At 42.9% G+C, this 21,386-nt stretch overlaps 1 long non-coding RNA gene across 1 annotated transcript; it reads left to right on the top strand.

Annotated features, from left to right (window-relative positions):
* The first annotated feature begins 11,410 nt into the window (after positions 1 to 11,410).
* LOC139037361 (uncharacterized) lies at positions 11,411 to 18,751 on the top strand. The gene is made up of 4 exons (XR_011490136.1): positions 11,411 to 11,566; positions 11,781 to 11,916; positions 14,343 to 14,599; positions 18,410 to 18,751. It is a non-coding gene; the product is annotated as an uncharacterized lncRNA (long non-coding RNA).
* Positions 18,752 to 21,386: the final 2,635 nt, after the last annotated feature.

Here is a 21,386-nt window from a genome sequence, read left to right as displayed (position 1 = left end):
GGGTGGGTCAGTGTTTGAAAACTCACTTTGAGGTTGAACCTTTTGACCTCTTGACCCCTAAACATATACTTACAATCATAAGAATCGTCCTTAATGAACAGGCTCAGTAGATAAGGCAAATATGGGAGTGATAAAGAAATCAGCTGTAACGTTATGAATGGTCTAAGATCAAAGGAAATTCAGGTTATCATTAAATATTCACATCTCATTGATAAGACAATGCAGGGTGCTAGAGGACCATGATGGTACTGTCCTGGTAGCAAATGGAAGGGGAAAGTAGGTCAAGCCAAACTGACAGCAGGTATCTGTCCCTTAAATAAGAGTGAATAGGTCTTTCTCCTTTTCTTTCTGTCTCCCTCTCTCTCCGCCTGAATCCCAAAGTAGAAGAACAGGGCAGGCTGCACCTCTGCTTGGATGCTCAATGCACACAGCTGCAGAAAGTGGTAAAAGGACTCAGCAGTGGCGTCCAGCAAGCGGCTCAGTGACAAAGAACCTTCCTGCCAGTGCAGGAGATGCGGGTCCAGCCCCTGATCCAGGAAGATCCCCTGGAGATGTATTTTTGCCTGGAAAATCCCATGGACAGGGAACCCTGGAGGGTCACAGTCCGTAGGGTCACAGGGAGTCAGACACAACTTAGAGACTAAACAACAGCGAGGAGTGTCCAGGGAGTTAGAGAAAGTGAGGAAACTATTACTAAATAAAAAAAGGACTGTTCTTCTAGCTTCCTTTTGTCTTCTTTATTTAGGAATATTTCCTTAAAACTGAAAAGAATAGAAGAAACACAGCTAAAAAAAAATGAAATCCTAAGAAGCTATGAACCATCTGAGACAGAACCTTGATGCTCTAAAATAGTCAAAGTTTCCAGGTTTAAGTGGAATTCTGGAATAATTGTATAGATGTTTACCAAGCTGTTGTTTTGCATCTAGGACCAAAAATATCAAGTGCCTGCACTTGAAAAGTGGAAGAACTGCTTTACTAGAAGTCTGTGAGAAAAAATGAAGTGCTAATAATTGACTGCAAGCTGAACTTCAATCAGGTATAATAAGAGACCCAAAATCAACCTAGACAGCATATTAAAAAGCAGAGACATTACTTTGCTGACAAAGGTTCATCTGGTCAAGGCTATGATTCTTCCAGTCGTGTATGGATGTGAGAGTTGTACTATAAAGAAAGCTGAGCACCAAAGAATTGATGCTTTTGAACTGTGGTGTTGGAGAAGACTCTTGAGAGTCCCTTGGACTGCAAGGAGATCCAACCAGTCCATCCCAAAGGAGATCAGTCCTGAGTGTTCATTGGAAGGCCTGATGCTGAAGCTGAAACTCCAATACCTTGGCCACCTGATGCGAAGAGCTGACTCATTGGAAAAGACCATGATGCTGGGAAAGATTGAGGGCAGGAGTAAAAGGGGATGACAGAGGATGAGATGGCTGGATGGCATCACTGACTCAATGGACATGGGTTTGAGTAAACTCCGGGAGTTGGTGATGGACAGGGAGGCCTGGCATGCTGCTGTCCATGGGGTCGCAAAGAGTTGGACACGACTGAGTGACTGAGCTGAACTAGGCTGTGCTGATAAGAGTGTGATGCCCAGATGAAGAAAGTTTATTCTCACTCTTTATTTTTGGCATTTCAAGAGAAAAATGATAGGAGAGAGTATGCTCAGTCACAGGAGGTTAAATAGATTGTTGAGAAGACTGAGCGCAATGCCACAAGAGAGATTGGTGCTGGTTGCATTTATAATCATGAAACACACAATGCGCCCTCACACAAAAGACTTATCCATGAAGAAAGAATCCAATAGTTGTCTTCCAATATTGCAAGGATTATAAAGCATAAGAGTGATGGGACTTATTCTGCATAACTTCAGAGGACAGAACCAAGAACAAAGTTTAGAAGTTACAGGAAAGAAAATTCCATTCAATTCAAGAAATTCTAAGCATCTCTTAAATTTATGTAATCTTGCATAATCCACATATATTCTCATGTGCATCATCTCACTTAAGGAAGAACTCCTGAACAACTGGTGATAAAATGAGCTGCGAGGTATGTTTAAGCAGAGACTAATGCATCACATTAGACTAGATGAACTTGAGGATTATTTTCAACTCACACTGTGAATCAACCCAGAGGTGCTTCCAAGGCAGTTTCTAAACTGAGAAGAAATAGGCTACAAGAGCAGTAGCACCGCTATCAATTCATCCTTGTCTGTCTCAGCTTAGACTTTTCAAAGTAAAAAGGAAAGAAAATGAAAAGATAAAAGTCTGTGTTCATCATGTGAGAATGTGTTGAGTTAGTACCTTGGTTCTTTAGGGTATTCAAGAGGATATTGGCTGCTTCTCTTCCAATTGGCTGCTTCTACTTCTTGAGTAGGAAGATGGACCACATGACTTCGGAGTTCCCTTCTAAAACCCAGGTTCTATGAAAATAATGCTTCATCCTTTACTTTGTTACTTTTTAATCTGGCTTTGAGGAAGTAATTTTCACTTTCTGAGCCTCAACTGACTTTTCTATTAAATGAGATGATTGAAGTCTGATCTTTTCAGGGAACTCATATACTACAATAAGCTTTTATGAAGGATTTGTGGAAGCTTCATCCTTCCACATTCTATCAAACAATAATTGATCTTGCATTTCAGTCCTGATGAGATCATGATGGCAGTGCAGTTTCTGAACCATTCCAAAATCCTCCTGAAAACCAAACAGAAAACCGAGATAGTGTAAGAAAATAGGTGTGAATTATACATGGTTCAGTTCAGTTCAGTTCAGTCGCTCAGTCATGTCTGACTCTTTGTGACCCCATGGACTGCAGCACACCAGGCTTCCCTGTCCATCACCAACTCCCAGAGCTTGCTCAGGTTCATGTCCATCGAGTCAGTGATGCCATCCAACCATCTCAACCTCTGTTGTCCCCTTCTCCTCCCACCTTCATTCTTTCCTAGCACCAGGGTCTTTTCCAATGAGTCAATTCTTTGCATCAGGTGGCCAAAGGATTGGAGTTTCAGCTTCAGCATCAGTCCTTCCAATGAATATTCAGGACTGATTTCCTTTAGGGTGGACTGGTTGGATCCCCTTGCAGTCCAAGGGACTCTCACGAGTCTTCTCCAACACCACAGTTCAAAAGCATCAATTCTTTGGTGCTCAGCTTTCTTTATAGTCCAACTCTCACATCCATACATGACTACTGGAAAAACCATAGCCTTGACTAGATGGACCTTTGTTGGCAAAGTAATGTCTCTGCTTTTTAATATGCTGTCTAGGTTTATCATAGCTTTTCTCCCAAAGAGCAAGCGTCTTTTAATTTCATGGCTGCGGTCACCATCTGCAGTGATTACTAAATTTACTTTCACCACCAGATGACACATCCACAGCTGAGCATTGATTCCACATTAGCCCAGTCACTTCATTCTTTCTGAAGCTACTAGTAACTGCCCTCTTCTCTTCCACCCTGAGGGACTCATATTTCAGTGTCATATCTTTTTGCCTTTGCATTCTGTTCATGGGGTTCTTGCGGTAAGAATGCTGGTGTGGTTTGCCATTTCCTCCCCGAGTGGACCATGTTTTATCAGAATTCTTCACTCCAACCCCTCCATCTTGGGTGGCCCTGCCTGGATGGTTCATTGAGTTATGCAAACCCCTTCACCATGACAAGGCTGTGATCCATGAAGAGGGCCTTCGTAAATTAACAGTGCAAAGAAATAGAGGAAAACAATAGAATGAGAAAGACTAGAGATCTCGTCAAGAAAATTGGAGATATCAAGGCAACATTCCATGCAATGATTGACACAATAAAGGAAAGTGTCATGAAATAGAAGAAGCTTAAAATCTTTCTGTATATTTTAACTGGAAAAATAAATCTGTACCACCAAGAGAATACCAACACCAACATCAAAATCATGGGAATTCTAGTAAAAAGACTGGCTGTATAGAGGAGAAGAAAACCCTTTGGGGATCTAAACAGAAAGTAGAAGTTATTTTCAGGGAAAGAAAATCAGATTGAAATCAGACTTCTCCACAGCAATGTTTATTTGCTAGAAAACAAGAGAAATAGTTTAGAGGCACAAAGATTCAGAGATTGTATGAGTGTAAAGTCTAGAGTTATGAACATGTGAGTTTTCATGAGGTGCTAACTTCAGGGCATTTCCTCAGAAATTTACTACATAATGAGCTTCAGATAATCAATCAAATGTTCTAGAAGATTCACTATAAGTTCTCAAGCATAAGTGAGAAATACATTTAACTGTAGGACAGCAATTAACAGTTGGAGGGTAAGTTGAAAAAATAGTAGGGACATATTCTTAAACAGTGTTCAAAGAACTAAACTAGCAAAAATGGGAGGAGAAAGGAGGAAAAGAACAATTTTTACAGATTGCCCGGTGTATATTAGGTGGGAATAAGAGAAAGAAATGGCAACACACTCCAGTATTCTTGCCTGGAGAATTCCATGGACAGAGGAGCCTGGCAGGCTACAGTCCACGGGGTCGCAGAGGTGGACATGACGAAGTGACATAACACACACAACAGCAAGAGGATATCAATTCAGGCTGACAATTCAAGTGGTTAAATCTTGAGCTTTCTTACCATTTAAAAATTATCATTAAATTAATACAAGTGACTTAAGTTGGATCATGGGGAAAAGAAAAGGGAAGGAGAGAAGAAATGAGTCTATTATACAAGAAATTGTTGTTGTCGTTTGGTTGCTAAGTCATGTCTGACTCTTTTGTGACCCCATAGACTCAATGGACATGGGTTTGGGTGGACTCTGGGAGTTGGTGATGGACAGGGAGGCCTGGCGTGCTGCGGTTTATGGGGTCCAAAGAGCTGGACATGACTGAGTGAATGAACTGAACTGAACTGACCTGAGACTCTAGCCTGCTAGACTTCTCTGTCCATAGGATTTCCCAGGTAAGAATACTGGAGTGGGTTGCCGTGGCCTTCTCCAGGGGCTCTTCCTAACCCAGATATCGAACCCACATCCTGCACTGACAGGTGGATTCTTGACCACTGAGCCACCAGGGAAGCCTCATATAAGGAATAAGTAGTAAATAATGATAACCATTGAAACAGAAATAAGAAATTTTCTAAATGTCAAAATAAAAGTAATCACAAAGGACTTTGTGTATGCATCATGTCTATTTATAGACATCAAAATATGTACACATTTGATTGAAACATGAAACTGGCATTTTTGTAGGTCATAAGCAGTAGTCTAGTAACAATTTCACATGATTCGACAAAAAAGAGCGAGCAAATAAACTATGTGACTGAACTAAGGAAAAGTATTGATTATATTAATAAACGCAAATGGGCTTTTCTCACCAATTAAAAGAAAATTTTTTCTGATCTTAGTAAAGCAAAATCCATGCTGTTATATGAGACATACTAAGAAAAAAAGGGTGAATCAGAATGGTTAAGAATGAAACTGTAGATGAAGATATACCAATAGAAAATAAAAAGAAAGTGAAGGACATGGTCTGTATATCAGAAAAGAACTTGCAGGACTCCCCTGATCTAGTGCTTAAGAATCCGCCTGCCAATGCAGGGGACGTGGATTCAATCCCTGGTCAAGGAAGATCCCACATGCTGGGGTGTGGGAGGGGGCAACGAAGCCCGTACACCTCAACCACCGAGCCCGAGGCCCCAGAACTGGTGTTCTGCAGCAAAAGTCACGGCAATGAGAAGTCCATTCACTGCAACCAGAGAGTAGCCTCCTACTCTCCAGAACTAGAGAGAGCGGGCACGCAGAAACAAAGACTCAGCACAGCCAAAAAGAAACTAAAAGAGAAAATAGAGCTTTCAAGCCAACAAATACTGAAAGAGGTAAATTTATAAATTCAAAGAGTACAGTTTACAATGACTAATATCTGTGCAGAAAGTAAAATTGGACCTTTTATAAATAGAAAATTAAGGAGATAAAAGGAGTGCCATTCATGTCATGTATGGCAAAAACCACTACAATATTGTAAAGTAATTAGCCTCCAACTAATAAAAAGAAATTAAAAAAAAAAAAGACTCCATCTGCCAAGGCAGGGAACAGGGGTTTGAGTCCTGGTCTGAGAAGATTCCACATGCTGAGGAGCAGCTGAGGCCGTGCTCTATAATTACTGAACCCACGTGCTCTAGAGCCCGTGTTCTGCAACAACAAGCCCCTGCAATGAGACGCCTGTGCACAGAGGAAGAGGAGTCCTTTTCACAGCAGCTGGAGAAAGCCCCTGCAGCAACGAAGACCCAGCACAACCCGAAATACACAGATAAAATAAACACATTTTTTTTTAAAGTCCTGGTTAGTTTTCTCTAGGAATTGCTTATTAAAGTGCAGATTCACAAGACCCACATGTGACCTACTGAACAGTAACCTTTGGAAGAATGTAGGAGAATAGTATTAATAAATGATAAAATATCATTATAAAATAAAGCCTAAAATCACAGACTAAATAATGGAGAATAAAGGATGAAACAAAAATGAACAAAAACAAAAAAAGAAGGAGTGAACCAACACCATAAGTCAAATTATTAACATGAGATTTTTTTATCAAATTTCTTTCAAGAAAAAGGGATTGAAAATTATTAATACGCAAGAGCTAAAAAAATCATTAATGTAGTCCACTAACTGTATATTTAGCTCTGTATCCCAACAATAAAAAAATATAATCTGTTTGGGTGGTTTACTAACATTTACCATTTTTTAAAAACACAGAGAAAAACTTCAGCTAATTTTAGAAAACGGAAATAATAAGAAATCTTTTTGACCAAAAAATGCAATTAAGCCAGAAATAATTAACAAATTATCAAAAATCTCTCTAAAAGACTCTTGGGTCAAAGGGAAAATACAAAGCAAAATTGTAGAGTTTCTAGAAGCTGCAATAATGAAGATATTACATATTTGTAAAACTCAGAGCCATTGAAACGAACTACTTTAAACAATAACCGAATTTAGTAAAATAGCAGAATATAAAGTCGACTGATATAAATCAATAATTATACAAGCAATAAAAATTAGAAATTTTAATGGAAGAGACAACTCCATTTATAAAAACAAAGGAGAAAAAATATCTAGACATAAACCTAACAAAATGTCCATAAGTTATATCTATAAAGCTTTTATGTGTATCTAAAAGATACAAAAGTAGATATAAACAGTGGAAAGCTGTACCGTGAAAAATGATGAGAAAAAAATGATAGATCCAGCAAGCATGGTAAAATGGTGACAGTTGTTGAATATGGATGAAGAATACATCAATATTCATTACAGTATCTCCCCTTCTTTTTTTTTATGCCGGAATATTTTGTAATAAACTAATTTAAAACAGTTAATCCTGGTGTTAAAAATAAAGATATTTAGGTTCTAGCTCCATGCTATCAAAGCACACCTATATGAATTAATTAAAATGATTTGATTAAAGTTTTACAGTCAGACTTACTTAAACTAAATCTCTTTGGAGTCTCTACTTAATAGAAAATTAATTGTACGTGCAAGTTTTAGGTACTTTAGAGAGACAGCTGTTTCTTTCTACTCTCTGGTTCTGGCCTAATGAGGAACCACACTTCTTCTTGCCTCTGCTTCTGAGGACAATATTAGGTAAAGTGAGAAGAAGGAAGAGAATTACACAGACTGTCAGGGTGACTGACAGCCGTGCTCCAAGTGCCCAAGACAGGGCCCTGCGCAGAACCCCTCACCCCAGCCGTGCTTCCAGGCGGGGCCCGTGCGACCCAGGTGCCTGTCTTTAGTCTCTGAGCTGACTCTGAGCCACTGTGCTGCGCTTGGTCACTCCGCTGTGCTCGACTCTTTGTGGCCCCATGAACTGTAGCCCACCAGGCTCCTCTGTCCCTGGGATTCTCCAGGCTGGAGTGGGTTGCCATGCCCTCCTGCAGGGGATCTTCCCAACCCAGGAATCGGACCTAGGTCTCCAGCATTGCAGGTCGATTACCATCTGAGACACTGGGGAAGGCAAACCTGCTCACTTTTCTTTTCTTTTTTTCCCTTTATTTTTTATTAGTTGGAGGCTAATTTCTTTACAATATTGTAGTGGTTTTTGCCGTACATTGACATGAATCAGCCATGGATTTACATGTGTTCCCCATTCCGAACTCCCCTCCCACCTCCCTCAAATACTTTTCAATGACAAATTCTTAACCACATTCCATGCTTATTCTCATTGAAAATTCCAGATGAATGCTTTTACTTTTTCTTGGAGTTAATGTTTGGTATCTTTGAAACAGGCAGGAGGAGAAGGGGATGACAGAGGATGACATGGTTGGATGAAAAAGCAAAGTTTTTCCAGTAGTCATGTATAGATCTGAGAGTTGAACCATAAAGAAAGCTGAGCACCAAAGAATTGACTCTTTTGAACTGTGGTGTTGGAGAAGACTCTTGAGAGTCCCTTGGACTGCAAGGAAATCAAACCAGTCAATCCTAAAGAAAATCAGTCCTGAATATTCATTGACTGATGCTGAGGCTGAAGGTCCAATACTTTGGTCACCTGATGTGAAGAACTGACTCATTGGAAAAGACTGATGCTGGGAAATATTGAAGACAGGAGGATAAAGGGATGACAGAGGATGAGATGGTTGGATGGCATCACCGATGCAATGGACATAAGTTTGAGCAAATTCGAGGGGTAGATGATGGACAGGGAAGCCTAGCGTACTGCAGTCCATGAGGTCGGAAAGAGTCAGACACGACTGAGAGACTGAACTTGAACTTAATTGAATATTTGTTTAATATCATTTAGGTCATAGGATGTAAGTTTTTCAATATATTTCAACAAAAGTCTTAAGATCTGAAGTCTTATTTAACCTTCATTTATTTTTTAACTGGCAAAGTGATGCTGGAGGAGCTAGAGCTCTGCCCAACATCACAAAACTAATATGTGATGAAGCCAGAATTTTGACTTTGAATTTTGTGCTCACCCTGTGGTAATATGTTACCACTAATCATGTCGTCATTAATCCCTGGGAACATTGAGTTGAGCCTCTTGATTTTAATACCAGGCTCCCTTACCCTGCCTCTTCCTGCTCCCTGCCCCTTTCCAAGTCTCTCAAAATTCCATTAACCTTTCAGAATTTGGATATAAAATCCTTTTTGATCCCTTGAAGCTTATGTGCTCTTTCTCTGTCTCCTCTGAACTAGCAGAGGATGTCCTGTGTTTTCTGGAGCATGTGACAGAGTCTACCTAGGGTGGTGTTATTCTCTGCACCCTTGACTTACTGGCAGAGCCTAGGTCTTATGTATCTTTCTGTTCCTTGCCATTGCAAGCACAATGGCACATAGTAGGTGTCATATTTAAGACATCTTTGGGGAAGGACATGGAATTTTGCATAATATAATTCAAAGACCTACCTTCTCTCTGAAAGAGTTCTTTCTTTATAACAGAAACTCTCATGGGAAGTGGAAACTGTTTTTGTAGTAAGTAGTCAGAGTCATATAACCTATAAAGATAATACTGCTGATAGTAATAATCAGTGACATCATAATAACGGTAATCTTATAACCCTGAATTATCAGGTTCTTCTCTTTCAGGTTATAATAATTCATATCAGCCTCATTCGTTTCCCCAATATGCCTGAAAGCCAAGGAAAGTGTTGTCAGTTGTGTTAACAAGGGAACCCGGGAAGAGGAAACTTGGACTCCCATCTGTGTTTGGGGGCCAGCCCCTCCACTTATTGCAACACGCTACTTAACCTCTTGAGAGCTCAGTCGCCTCTCCACCCTTTACAAAATAGAGATAATAAGATGACAAAATTTGCCAGCTCATTGTAAAGAATAAATGAAATTGAGTGGGCAAAGTTCTTGGCATCGTATCTGGTGCATAGTAAGCAATCATTAAATGATATCAGTAATTATTGTTATGAGTGAAGAGAATGAGACCTAAGACCCAAGATGATTAAGTGACTTGCTTAAGACGGTATAATGAAATCTAACTAAAACCTGAGTTTCTGCTTCCTGGATTGCATTATCATCTCCTTCTGCCCTTTAACTGCCCTCCACCCACCTTAGCCTGACTAATAAAGAGTTTCACTGGCCTTTGTCCCCAGTTTCTGGGAGGTAGCCTCTAAAATTTGGAATTTCCCAGGTAATAGGAATGTCTTTGTTACTCATCTTTGCTTATGTTTACTAGGATAGGTTATGTTTACTAGATAATTTATGCTAAGGAAATAGGTTATATGCTAATTGTATATACTAAATTTTAGGTTATCATTTATGCTGAGGAAAATATTTTCAGGCTTTCCAAGTGACGCTAGTGGTAAATAACCCACCTGCCAAGGCAGGAGATGTAAGAGACTCTGTTCGATCTCTGGGTGGGGAAGATCCCCTGGAGGAGGGCAGTGCAGCCCACTCCAGTATTCTTGCCTGGAGAGTCCCATGGACAGAGAAGCCTGGTGGGCTACAGTCCATGGGGTTGCACAGAGTCGGACACGACTGAATGACTCAGCACAGCACAAAGAAAATATTTAGGATGGGAGCTGGCGGTGGCAGAAAGATTAATTATGTATTTAGAGGGTTGGGGCTTTGATCTGCCATAATACCAGACCAACCCCCAGAGAGGGGAAGGGGGCTCGAGATGGAGTCACATGACCAGTGACTTAATCAGTCATGCCTTTGCAGTGAAGTCCGAATGCAGCCTGCGGACAAGATGTCCCGGCGGCTTCCTTGGTGGGCAGTACTTTATGCTGCCACATGTCAACGTGTAGGACAGTGGCCTATGATGACTTCACAGGGAGAGGACGAAGGAAGCTTTGCTTTGGCACCCTCCCGGACACTGCGGTATGGGTCTCCCCTTCGGCTGTTTCTAATTCGTATCCTTTTGCTATTACACAACGGTGATCATAAGAAGAGTGCTTTCCAGAGTTCTGTGTGCTGTTCTATCATATTACTGAACTTGAGGGGACGGTGGGAAACCCTGACTTTGTAGCCAGTTGGTCAGAAGTGAGGGCGGGCTGGGGACCTTGAAATCTGTGGTTGGTGTCTGAAGTGAGTGCAGCCGGGTGGAGGGCTGGGCCCTCGACCTATGACCTTTCACCTGACTCTGCTCCAGAGAACTCGCCGTCAGAAGCCTTGCTGTCCCTTCACCCAGAACCTCAACAGGGTTCAATGTTTTATAAGGGGCACGCTTTGCAATGTCAAAGTTCAGATCTGTTTAAAATGACATTCTTATTTATTGTTGTTCGTTATCCATGCATAGGGTTCATATATGATTACACTGGCTCTGTACAACTGAGCATTTCGGTCATGATTGTATCGAAGTCAAAAACTGAAAAATTATTCATGTCTGGTACTAGCCTATCAGGGGTTCTCTTCTTTCTAAACACCCTTCTCCAGTCTCCGAGCAAATTAATTCGTCTGCTCAGTTGAGAGGAGGGGACCAAGCAGAGACCTCTGCCGTGACGGCGCCGAAGGCACGTCCAGCAGGAAGGCTGGACCTCACTGCCGTGGCTCTGAGCGCCGGCTGCGATGGCGCTCTCGCCAGCAGCACGGAGAGCCTGATTAGGCCCTGCAGAGACTCCGCGAGCCCACCCGCGTCTATTTGCAGTTTCACAACTTACTGAGAACAGCATCTCTCACATTGAGGTAGCTGCCTCCCGCCTGCTCCGTTGGGCCTAATGCATTTAGATAGATTCTTCTTCCGTAAGGCAGAGCCCAAGTTCATTAGAATCATGCGTTCTGCTTCAAAACCTCCTTAATCTCCCTGGGTGCTCTTTGGGTTTTTTTTTTCCAGTTGTCTTCACTAACCTTGGATGTGGGTATTTAGGAACAATGCTAATGTTCTTAAATTGCTTTGCAGGCTTTTCTCCTGGATTATGCCGGCAGGCAAAAGAAAGAAATACCAATTAAGCCCCAAGAGCCATTTGCAAATGCTCTTTCTCTTAAACCAGAGAAGGTCTAACTGCGAACCCAAATGGAAGATATGCAGGATGGTGGTGAGATGTGTTATGCATGTTGACTCTTTTCTTTCTGAGGGATCTAATCCTTTAGAGTGGGCATTAGGTAATGCTTTCAATGTAGTATTAGGAGCCAGAAAAAAAAGAAAGAAGACACTTCATACGTTTTGGATAATAACATGTTGGTGCTTTAGTAATATTCATCTTAAGGGGTATTTGTTATTCATTATGTATAGTGCATTTCAAAGTTCTGCTTTCCATTAACTCTTTCTCTGAGCAGACTGCAGATGGTTCTAAAAGCTTTCTGTTAGAAGAGCCAGCCTCAGGCTAGATCTTGAGTTTGCTTGGATGTTGGGGTACTTGGAGGCCCTATAGTAGGGCAGTGATGAGTAGTAACATGGGCTGCCTTCAGGAGGGGGAGTAAATGGCTTGGGGACAGGAGTGAAAAGTAGCTATTTCATGATTAATTTTGTGCTTTGTGGCATATGACTATATTACCAGTTCTAAATACAAATAAAAAAATATAATTTTAGAAGAAAAATTATGTGGCCACAGTAGAAAACAACACCGTGGTTCCTCAAAACACTAAATAGAGTGACCACGTGATACAGCAAAAGAACTGAAAGCAGATGCTTGAACAAACGTCTGTGTACCCATGTTCATAACAGCATTATTCACGATAACCAGTGGAGGCAACCTATGTGTCCATAAATGGATAAATGGGGAAATAAAATGTAATATATACATACAATGGAATCCTAGTCAGTCTTGAAAAAGAAGGCAATTCTGACATGTTACAACATGAATGAACCTTGAGGATATTGTGCCAAGTGCGATAAGCCACCAGTTTCCCCATTGCTGTGAAATATAAGGTGATCACCATCTCTCTAGACTTCAGAGACCATGTGTTTTTATACCTCATGGTCCCTTTTGTGATTCTTTAAATTGGGAATACTCAACAGATGATGCTTTCTGACACCAGTTTTCTAACACTGAGTGTCCTAAAATTCAAATCAGTTATGATGCTAAAACACATGGAGTTAGTGTCAGATCCCATGAATTAAAGGGCAAGGTCCTTGACAAGACTTTCTTTACTTCAGATGCCAATTTAAGTGGGACTACAAATTTACCACAAATTTAAAGCCTCCCTAAGGCTAAAACCCCCTAAAACACCCCCTGAGTTTCAATATTTCTCTAGGATGTCACAGAACTCAGAAAAGAACTATGATTATGATTACCATGTTATTATAAAGGATGTAACTGAAAAGCTAGATGAAGAGATACATAGAACTAGACCTAAGAGCATCTGTTCCTATGGAGACGGGGTGAGCATCTTCCTCTTCACTAACCCGAATACATTCACCAAACAGGAAACGCCCCTGAGCTTCAGTGTCCGGAGTTTTTATTTGAGGTTGACATGATTGATAGAATAATTAATCACATGATTGAACTTAATCTCCAGTCTCTCCTCTCTCCCTGGAGTTGGGGGTGTGAGCCTGTAAGTTCCAATTCTCTAATCATGTGCTTGGTCTTCCTGGAGTGGCCAGCCTGTCTCTTGAAGCTATTGAAGTGCTTATCAAGAAGTTACCGCTTTAGCATAAATTCGGGTCAAAGAGACTGCTTATGAAACACAGAAACACTCCCACCACTCTGGAAATTTGAAGTTCTCGGCCAGGAAGCTGGGGACAAAGAACAGATATATTCTTTATTATATCACACGTAGCAATAACTCAATTCTGATTCCTCCAGTTAAGGCTTCCATAATGGTCATACAGTTGGCTGTATTCTATCTAGGACAGAAGAGAAATCAGTTTCTCCAGCTCTCAGCAAAGAGATAATTGAGAAAGCATGCCCTCAGCAAAGCCATGCTTTGCAGTTGGTTTAAAAATCAATAAGCTAAAATGCAATGTATCCTTTGTCTCTGGCTAATGACCAGCCATGGGCTATGGATAAGCTGTTCCAAATTCAGCCCTTTGAACCAGTGCTCCTGCTGGTGAGCCCTTGGATCTCCTTCCCTCTGATACCTCTTTAAGCATCAAGCAACTGTTTAATGCAAGGTTCTCGTCTGTTCTTTTCTCTTTCTCTTGGTCAGTGGATTAGGCAAGATTGATTTTTCTGCATGGCTGGGGAAGGCCTAAGGTTAAAAGATAAAAAGGTAGATTCCTTTTAAATGTAATTTAGATTTTTTTCTCCTGACATTAGTTCTGATATCAACCACAGAATCCCTTCAATGTTCCAGAAACACCTGGGCCCCAACTGTAGCTGCCGGGGCAGGACAAACCCACCTTCCAACACAATGCAGCTGAGTGGTCCAGGCAGAATTGCCGCCAGGTGCCCCTTCTCTCTCTCTCCTTCCCTCTTGCTACACCTATCTTTCTCCATCTCTCTCCTTTCTTCGCTCTGATTTTTGCTTGCAAAATGCAACTAGACGTCTCACATGTTTATTCTACATATTATTCTTTCAGGACAGTGTGTATTTATCTTTTGTAAACTAAAGAGCTCAAGGGAGAACTGTTTGAGTCAACGAAATGACAAAAGGCCCAATCGATTCGTCCAGAGAGCCTGTCAATTCAGCAGCACATCACTGGCACGAGGAGTGTTGTGGGCACAGCAGGCACCTGATGGATTCCGTTTTTCACTTTTTGTCAGGCTTCTCTTTGGCAGCCAATAGACCCTATCCAAAGACCATGGAAGATGTGACGAATAACCCTCTCCGCCCCAGGTGGGTATCTTTACATTTACCCCTGCAGTGTAGGCACAGCATCCTCTCTGTGAAATATCACCAGGTGGTTTTATAAATGCCATCTTACAAGGGCTGGAGGCTCCCTGGAGCCTGTGGCAGGGTGGGGTGGCAATGGTGTGATGCTGGAGATGGTATGATGCTGACAGAGCAGGAGAATTAAAGAAGTGTGGGTGAAGGGAAATTGATATTCAGTGAACGGGGATAAATAGGGGAAGAAAGCTGAGTGCTAAAGAATTGATGCTTTCCAACTGTGGTCCTGGAAAAGACTCTTGAGAGTCCCTTGGACTGCAAGATCAAACCAGTCCATACTAAAGGAAATCAACTCTGAAAATTCATTGGAAGGACTAGTGCTGAAGTTGAAACTCTAATACTTTGGCCACCAGATGCAAAGAACTGACATTGAAAAAGACTCTAATACTGGGAAAGATTGAAGGCAGGAGGAGAAGGGGGCAACAGAGGATGAGATGGTTGGATGGCATCACTGACTCAATGCACATGAGTTTGAGCAAACTCCAGGAGATGGTGAAGGACAAAGAAGCTTGATGTGTTACAGTCCATGGGGTCACAAAGAGTTGGACATGACTTAGCGGCTGAACAACAACAGTGATGGGGAAGAAAATCTCAGAAGAGAACCTGTAAACACAGTTGATTCAAGCTGAGCAATGCTTAAGAGGATAGTTTGGTCAGACTCTCACACTGTTTTCAGTAGACTGATTTGAAGGGTCTTAAGCGCTTATGTCCCAGGAGAGGGCAGCATGTCATCATGACGTGCTTATGTGGGATGTGGGGACAAGAGACACAGGTTCATGCCCTGCTCCACCATCCCTCTCCTTCCTTCCTTTCTCTTTTTCTCTTCCTTCCTTTTCTCTTTCTTTTTCCATCCTTCCTTACTCTTTTTCTCTCTCTTTTTTTTCTTTACTTCCTTCACTTCTTTCTTCCTTTCTTTCACTATTGCTAAGCTTGAAAGGGACACTTGAATACTACTTACAGCATCTTAGCTATGCTCAGTGGAATTCAAAGAGTTGGCTTCAGTCCAGCCAGCAAGTGAGAAAGCTTCTGAATCCTGGGATGGGGTTTCAAACAGCTAACTGGACGTCACTTCCCACCCCAAAGCTTCCTCCACCACGGGGTCAACAGGCAGGGATGTCGAGTTTGGACCCTTTACCAAATCAAAGTGAAGCTACAATATAGAAACAAATGGAAACCCTTATATCAGTAATTAGGAGACAGAAACAGAAGCTTACAGATAGAATGAAAGTGAAAGTTGCTCAGTCGTGTCCGACTCTTTGTGACCCCCTGGACTATACAGTCCATGAAATTCTCCAGGCTAGAATACTGGAGTGGGTAGCCTTTTCCTTCTCCAGGGGATCTTCCTGATCCAGGAATCAAACCGGGGGTCTCCTGCATTGCAGGCGGCTTCTTTACCAACTGAGCTATCAGGGGAAATCCCTCACAGATAGAATGGATGTACACATAAAAGAGGAGATCGGAGGACTGAGGACAGAAAAGTTTGGATTAGTCAGAGTTCTCTTGGTGGCAGGTATGAGAAGCCCACCATGAGGAAGCTTCGGTGCAAAAGTCTATTGGTCAATCCAGCTAAGCTGTCTGAGGGCGCACTGACTTCAGGCCCACAGGACGAGATTCTCCAGTGACACCTGGTGCGCCCCGCTTCCCGCTTCTGCCCTTCTCTGGTCTGGCCTCATTCTCAGGCATATTCTTCTCTTGTTGTGGCAGGAGTATCCCAGCATTTCCAGACTCATACTCCATCTCTTTAGTACCAGGAAATACATTCCCCATGGGCTCCCACTGGATCGGTTGAACCCATCTTTCCACTCCAGACTAATGCCTGTGGCCAGGGAGACAGGATGCTCTCACTGGAGTGCCTTCACCAGGGGCTCACCTCCAGGGTCAGGAGGGGGTTAACGCCACCTAAAGCACATGGTCTGAGAGTGGGCAAGGAATGGGCCTGCTTGAAAAAATAGGGGTCTTCTTTACACAAGAGAAAAATTCTGGCAGGCAAAAATAGCAGATGTCCACCCGAGATGCCAAAAAGAAGCCAAATTCATAAAACACTGAATCAAGGGCAGTCATGTACCATGTTCTGGAATCCACCAGGAATAGGTCAGATTTACATGAGGCCTCGGGCTTTCCCAGTGGCTTGGAGGTAAAGAACCCACCTGCCGATGCAAGAGACAGTAAGAAGACGCAGATTCCATCCCTGGGTCAGGAAGATCCCCTGGAGGAGGGCATGGCAACCCAGTCCAGTACTCTTGCCTGGAGAATCCCATGGACAGAGGAGCCTGGCGGGCTTCAGTCCATAGGGTCTCAGAGTCGGAGTCTAAGCAACTTAGAGGGCAGGCAGGCACATGAGGCCTCAAGGCTGATGTGACAGTTGCCCAGACCACGTTTGGTATAAGCCTCTCTTCTCTGATCACTGGCTCAGGGCCTCCCTGGCCTGCTTCTTGTTGCTACTTAAGGAAACGTGCCCTTTTCAGGCGGAGCCCAGATGCCCTATTACAGAAGGGAATTCCTTTATAGAGTTCCAGAGTACCCTCTGTCCTTTTTTTAAATCCTCACAAGCTCTGGTCTTACAGACTCCCCCACTCCAGCCTTCTCCCCACTTACTGACAGCACGTTTCTCTACTGATGTTACACAGTAATCAGAAAGGATCGTTTTTACAGCCATCCTGGGGAACATAGCCATCGGCACAGACGCTGCTCTCACAGACACGTGGGAGACGGCCGGGGACAGACTGGGAGTCTAACAGTGTGGCCCAACAAACCGTAAAAAAAAAGGTGGAAAAGAGGAAAGGATGGGAGGCTGCAAAACAGGTTACATTCACCAAACTTCTACAAAGAAAGGCGAGAAGAGCCGTCGTTACTGGAAGAGCGATCTTTATTTAAACAGCGCGCAGAATCAGCGGTCTCACCCATATGCCAAGCTTTCACAAAGGAAACACACCAATGTGAGCACAGAAAACAGTAGAGCTGCCGGATGCCGGGCTGAAAGGGCTAATTATTAAAGCTCTGTCTCCATCCTGTTGATATCAATCCTGGCAGGGCACGGTGGCTGCTGCCAGTGGAGAGGAAAAATTACCCAGGCTGACGCCTCCAAATAATTGATAATTTGCCTAAATGAACAAATCAAGTAAGATTTAATTGTTGGCAGGGATTGCCACCCAGGAGCAGCAAAGAATATAATTGCTTAAGCCTTGCACACGGCTTTCCGCGCGGCCCCCTGCCCTCCCCTTCCTTCTTTCTAAACCAGGTGTAATTGTTTAATGACGTTGATGGGGGAATAGACTCGTGACATTATAAATGACACTTATGACAGACTTGTCACTTGGTGACAGCTCGCTGACAGCCCAGTGAGAAATTAATCATTTTCGATGCTTTATGATTTGCTCATTTAGTGCCACAAATAAGCTCTTGCTGTAAAACCACATATAATCTCATCCCCTAAGGGAGAGTTTGGTTGTTTTCCCAGCTCCTGGAGCAGGCTTGGTGGGGGCCTGGGATGAATTATTGGGAATATTGCGTGGCACCACCCATCCTAAGGAGAGGCTAGAAATTCCCCAGAGAAATTTTTACCTGAGCAGGGTCCTCTGAATTTAGTTTTCTCACTTGCCACTTGTTTAAGGAAGCTTTCAAGGGGAAAGAGCTAACCAGTTGGGGCTGATGCTAATAAAGACAGAAAGCTGAGAAAGGGAGAGGCTATTTTTAGCCAGGTAATGGGGAGTAAATGGGGCCACCCTGTGATATGCTAAGATCTGCCTGCACTCATTTCAGCCTGGAACTCCCACATTCTCTGCTGGGCAGACATCTGTTAATTGCTTCCTGTTGGACTTCACTTTGACATTTGGAGAAATGGAAAGAGCCCGCCTAACTATTTTTCCTAAAGGATGTCTCTGTGGAGTTTGGGAGACAGGGAGGAGAGGAGGCGAGGTGGATTTGAAGATCTCTCTCTGCTTGGGTTTGCTAAAACCTTCAACACACTGTGCCAAAGGCACTTTGGCCTGGATTTCGTTGAAAACCCCGGTGTGGGGCTGCAGGCAATCAGAGTTACTCACAGCGCTTGCACTGGCCTGTACCCCATCCAGTCTGAACACATGCTTATCTCTCTACCCACCTTTCCGTCCGTTTTGCTCATCTTGTAAACAGATTCTTGAAAACTAATAAAATGAAATTTCCAATTTAGGACAAAAAAAAAAAAAATCATCTGGTGCACAGGCGTCCATGTCTTCCCGAGGGGACAGTTCCCCCGAGCAGCAGGATCCGAGCAGCAGAACCCTGGAAACCAAACTTCAGGGGATGGAGGTGGTAGCTGTAGCGCACATTATCTTTTCCCGCGTCCTTTGCCTCCTTTTTTAGGAACCCCTTTCCCTGGTCTCTTGAGTAGGTTGGCCTGTGTGGTGTAGTGTGATTGGTGGCCACTTGGTGGCGACAAAGACCTCCTGGCTTGATTGTTGGATGTAGGCAGGGATACATGTGAAAAGGGCCTGTTTTCTCACCTTCTCAAAAACAACCTCTTGGATGCTGACCACAGAACAGGCATCATCAGAAATGCTGTTTGTACCTTAACATGTTCATCTTTGCAACATTCCTATGAATCTTACAGAGGGTGAATCTTACTAATTTGCCCAAGGTCACCTACTAGTAGTTGCAGACCTTTAATTTGACCCCAACTCTGATAGAGCTTCCCTGGTAGCACAGATGGTAAAAAAATCCACCTACAGTGCAGGAGACCTGGGCTCGATTCCTGGGCTGGGGAGATCCCCTGGAGGAGGGAATGGCAACCCTCTCCAGTATTCTTGCCTGGAGAATCCCATGGACAGAGGAGCCTGGCGGGCTACAGCCCATGGGGTTGCAAAGAGTTGGACACAACTGAGTGACTAACACTTTCACTTTCTTCTGACTAATTGCCCAGGCTGTGGTCTCTGACACTGAACCCTACTGTAGACTTAGGGAAAGACCCTACTGATCTGGGGAGGAGGTTGAATGGCTACAACTAATGTCTGACCCTCACTGAGCTCTGAAGCTTTCTTCATTTCCATAGGATGAGGGAAAAAAGGGGCCCAGAAAGAGCAAACTAATGAGACACACAGAATCCGAGAGCTGGAAGATTGTTGACCGTGTAGCCCTGCCCCCCATCCAGGGCAGGACTGCCCAGGAAGGAGGACCATATGCACTCCGCAGGACCACTTCTGGGAGCTGGGTGCCCGGGAAGGGGCAAGTCACTTTCTCTGTCTTCCCATCATCACCTTTCTCTCCGGGAGGAAACATTCAGAGAGAGGGGATCAGGAAAAAACTTTGCACCTCTATCTATCAAAGAAATTCTAAGAAGCAATACAAGTGTGATGGTTTATTATGTGTATCAGCTTGGCTGGGCCACAGGTGCCCAGACATTTGGTCAAACAGTGCTCTGGGTGTGTCTGCCAGGATATTTCTGGAGTGAGATTAACATTTGAACTGAGCAAACCAGATTGCCCTTCCTATATAATAGTACAGGTGAGGCTCATCCATTCTTTGAAGACCTGGTTGGAACAAAAAGGCTGATCTTTCTGTGAGCAAGGGGGGACTTCCCCTGCCTGCCTACCTTTGAGCTGGGACATCGGGGTCTTATTGCTTTGGGACTCAAATTCAAATAGTCTCCTCTGAGGCCTCAAGCCTGCTGGCTTTAGACTGGAAACAGACTGTCAGCTCTCCTGGATCTTCAGCTTCTCAACAGTAGATTTTAGGACTTCTTAGCCTCCTTGTTGCGTCCTCCTGTGAGCCAATTCCATGCAACGTATACATATAAATAGGAAGATAGATTTATAACATGTATACATGTACATATCCATGCATATATGTGTGTTTCCACTTAGGTGCCCAACCATTACCTAAAACTTGACACTTTATTTTAAAATTTATTTTCCAGAAGTATAGTTGATTTATTAATCCAATGTTGTTTTAGTTTCTGATGTACAGTAAAATGATTCAGTTATACACACATATATATTCTTTTTCACATTCTTTTCTGTTATACTATTATAGGATATTGAATATAATCCCCTGTGCTATACAGTAGGTCCTTGTTTATATATTGTAGTCTGTATCTGTTAATCCCAAATTCTTAATTTATCCCTCCCCTGGCTACTCTCCCCTGTGGGAGCTGTAAGTTTGTTTTCTGTGTCTTTGAATCTGTGTCTGTTTTCTGAATAAGTCCATTTGTATCGTATTTTGGATCCCACATGTAAGTGATATCATAGGGTGTTTGTCACTCACTCCACTCAGGATGATCATCTCTAGGTCCATCCATGTTGCTGCAAATGGCATTATCTCATAAAATTCTACATTTTAAATTTGAAAGTGTTTCTTTTAATGTCTGTCTACATTTACATCTGCACGTCTATTGGTTCTGTTTCTCTGGAGCACCCTGACTAACCCAGCAGATCAACTAAATGGAAGACTCTAAATTAAAGAACAACATGACCCAAGTCCGGCCCACGCAGTGCGCTGGTTAAACTTGGAGAGGCCTGGTGTCAGATGAGCTGGGCTGCAGTGCTAGCCTTAGTGAGTAGGGTTTTCTAGTTCCCTTCTGAGGGGTGTCAGCCAACGCTGTGAGCATTGCGCCTCTTTGTCCTAGGAAGCCTCAGTGTCCTCATCTTTATAATGGGCATAGTTATAAATGAGATGCTGCAGATTCAGTTCTTAGCACTGAGTCTATGAGTGTGCATTATGCTAGACCTTAATTGCTTCTATTCAGTAAATTACCAAGGAATTT

Source organism: Odocoileus virginianus, chromosome 11, assembly GCF_023699985.2.
Source record: "Odocoileus virginianus isolate 20LAN1187 ecotype Illinois chromosome 11, Ovbor_1.2, whole genome shotgun sequence".
Taxonomy (NCBI): domain Eukaryota; kingdom Metazoa; phylum Chordata; class Mammalia; order Artiodactyla; family Cervidae; genus Odocoileus; species Odocoileus virginianus.
Note: the sequence above shows the minus strand (reverse complement) of the source record. Positions and strands in the feature narration are given on the sequence as shown.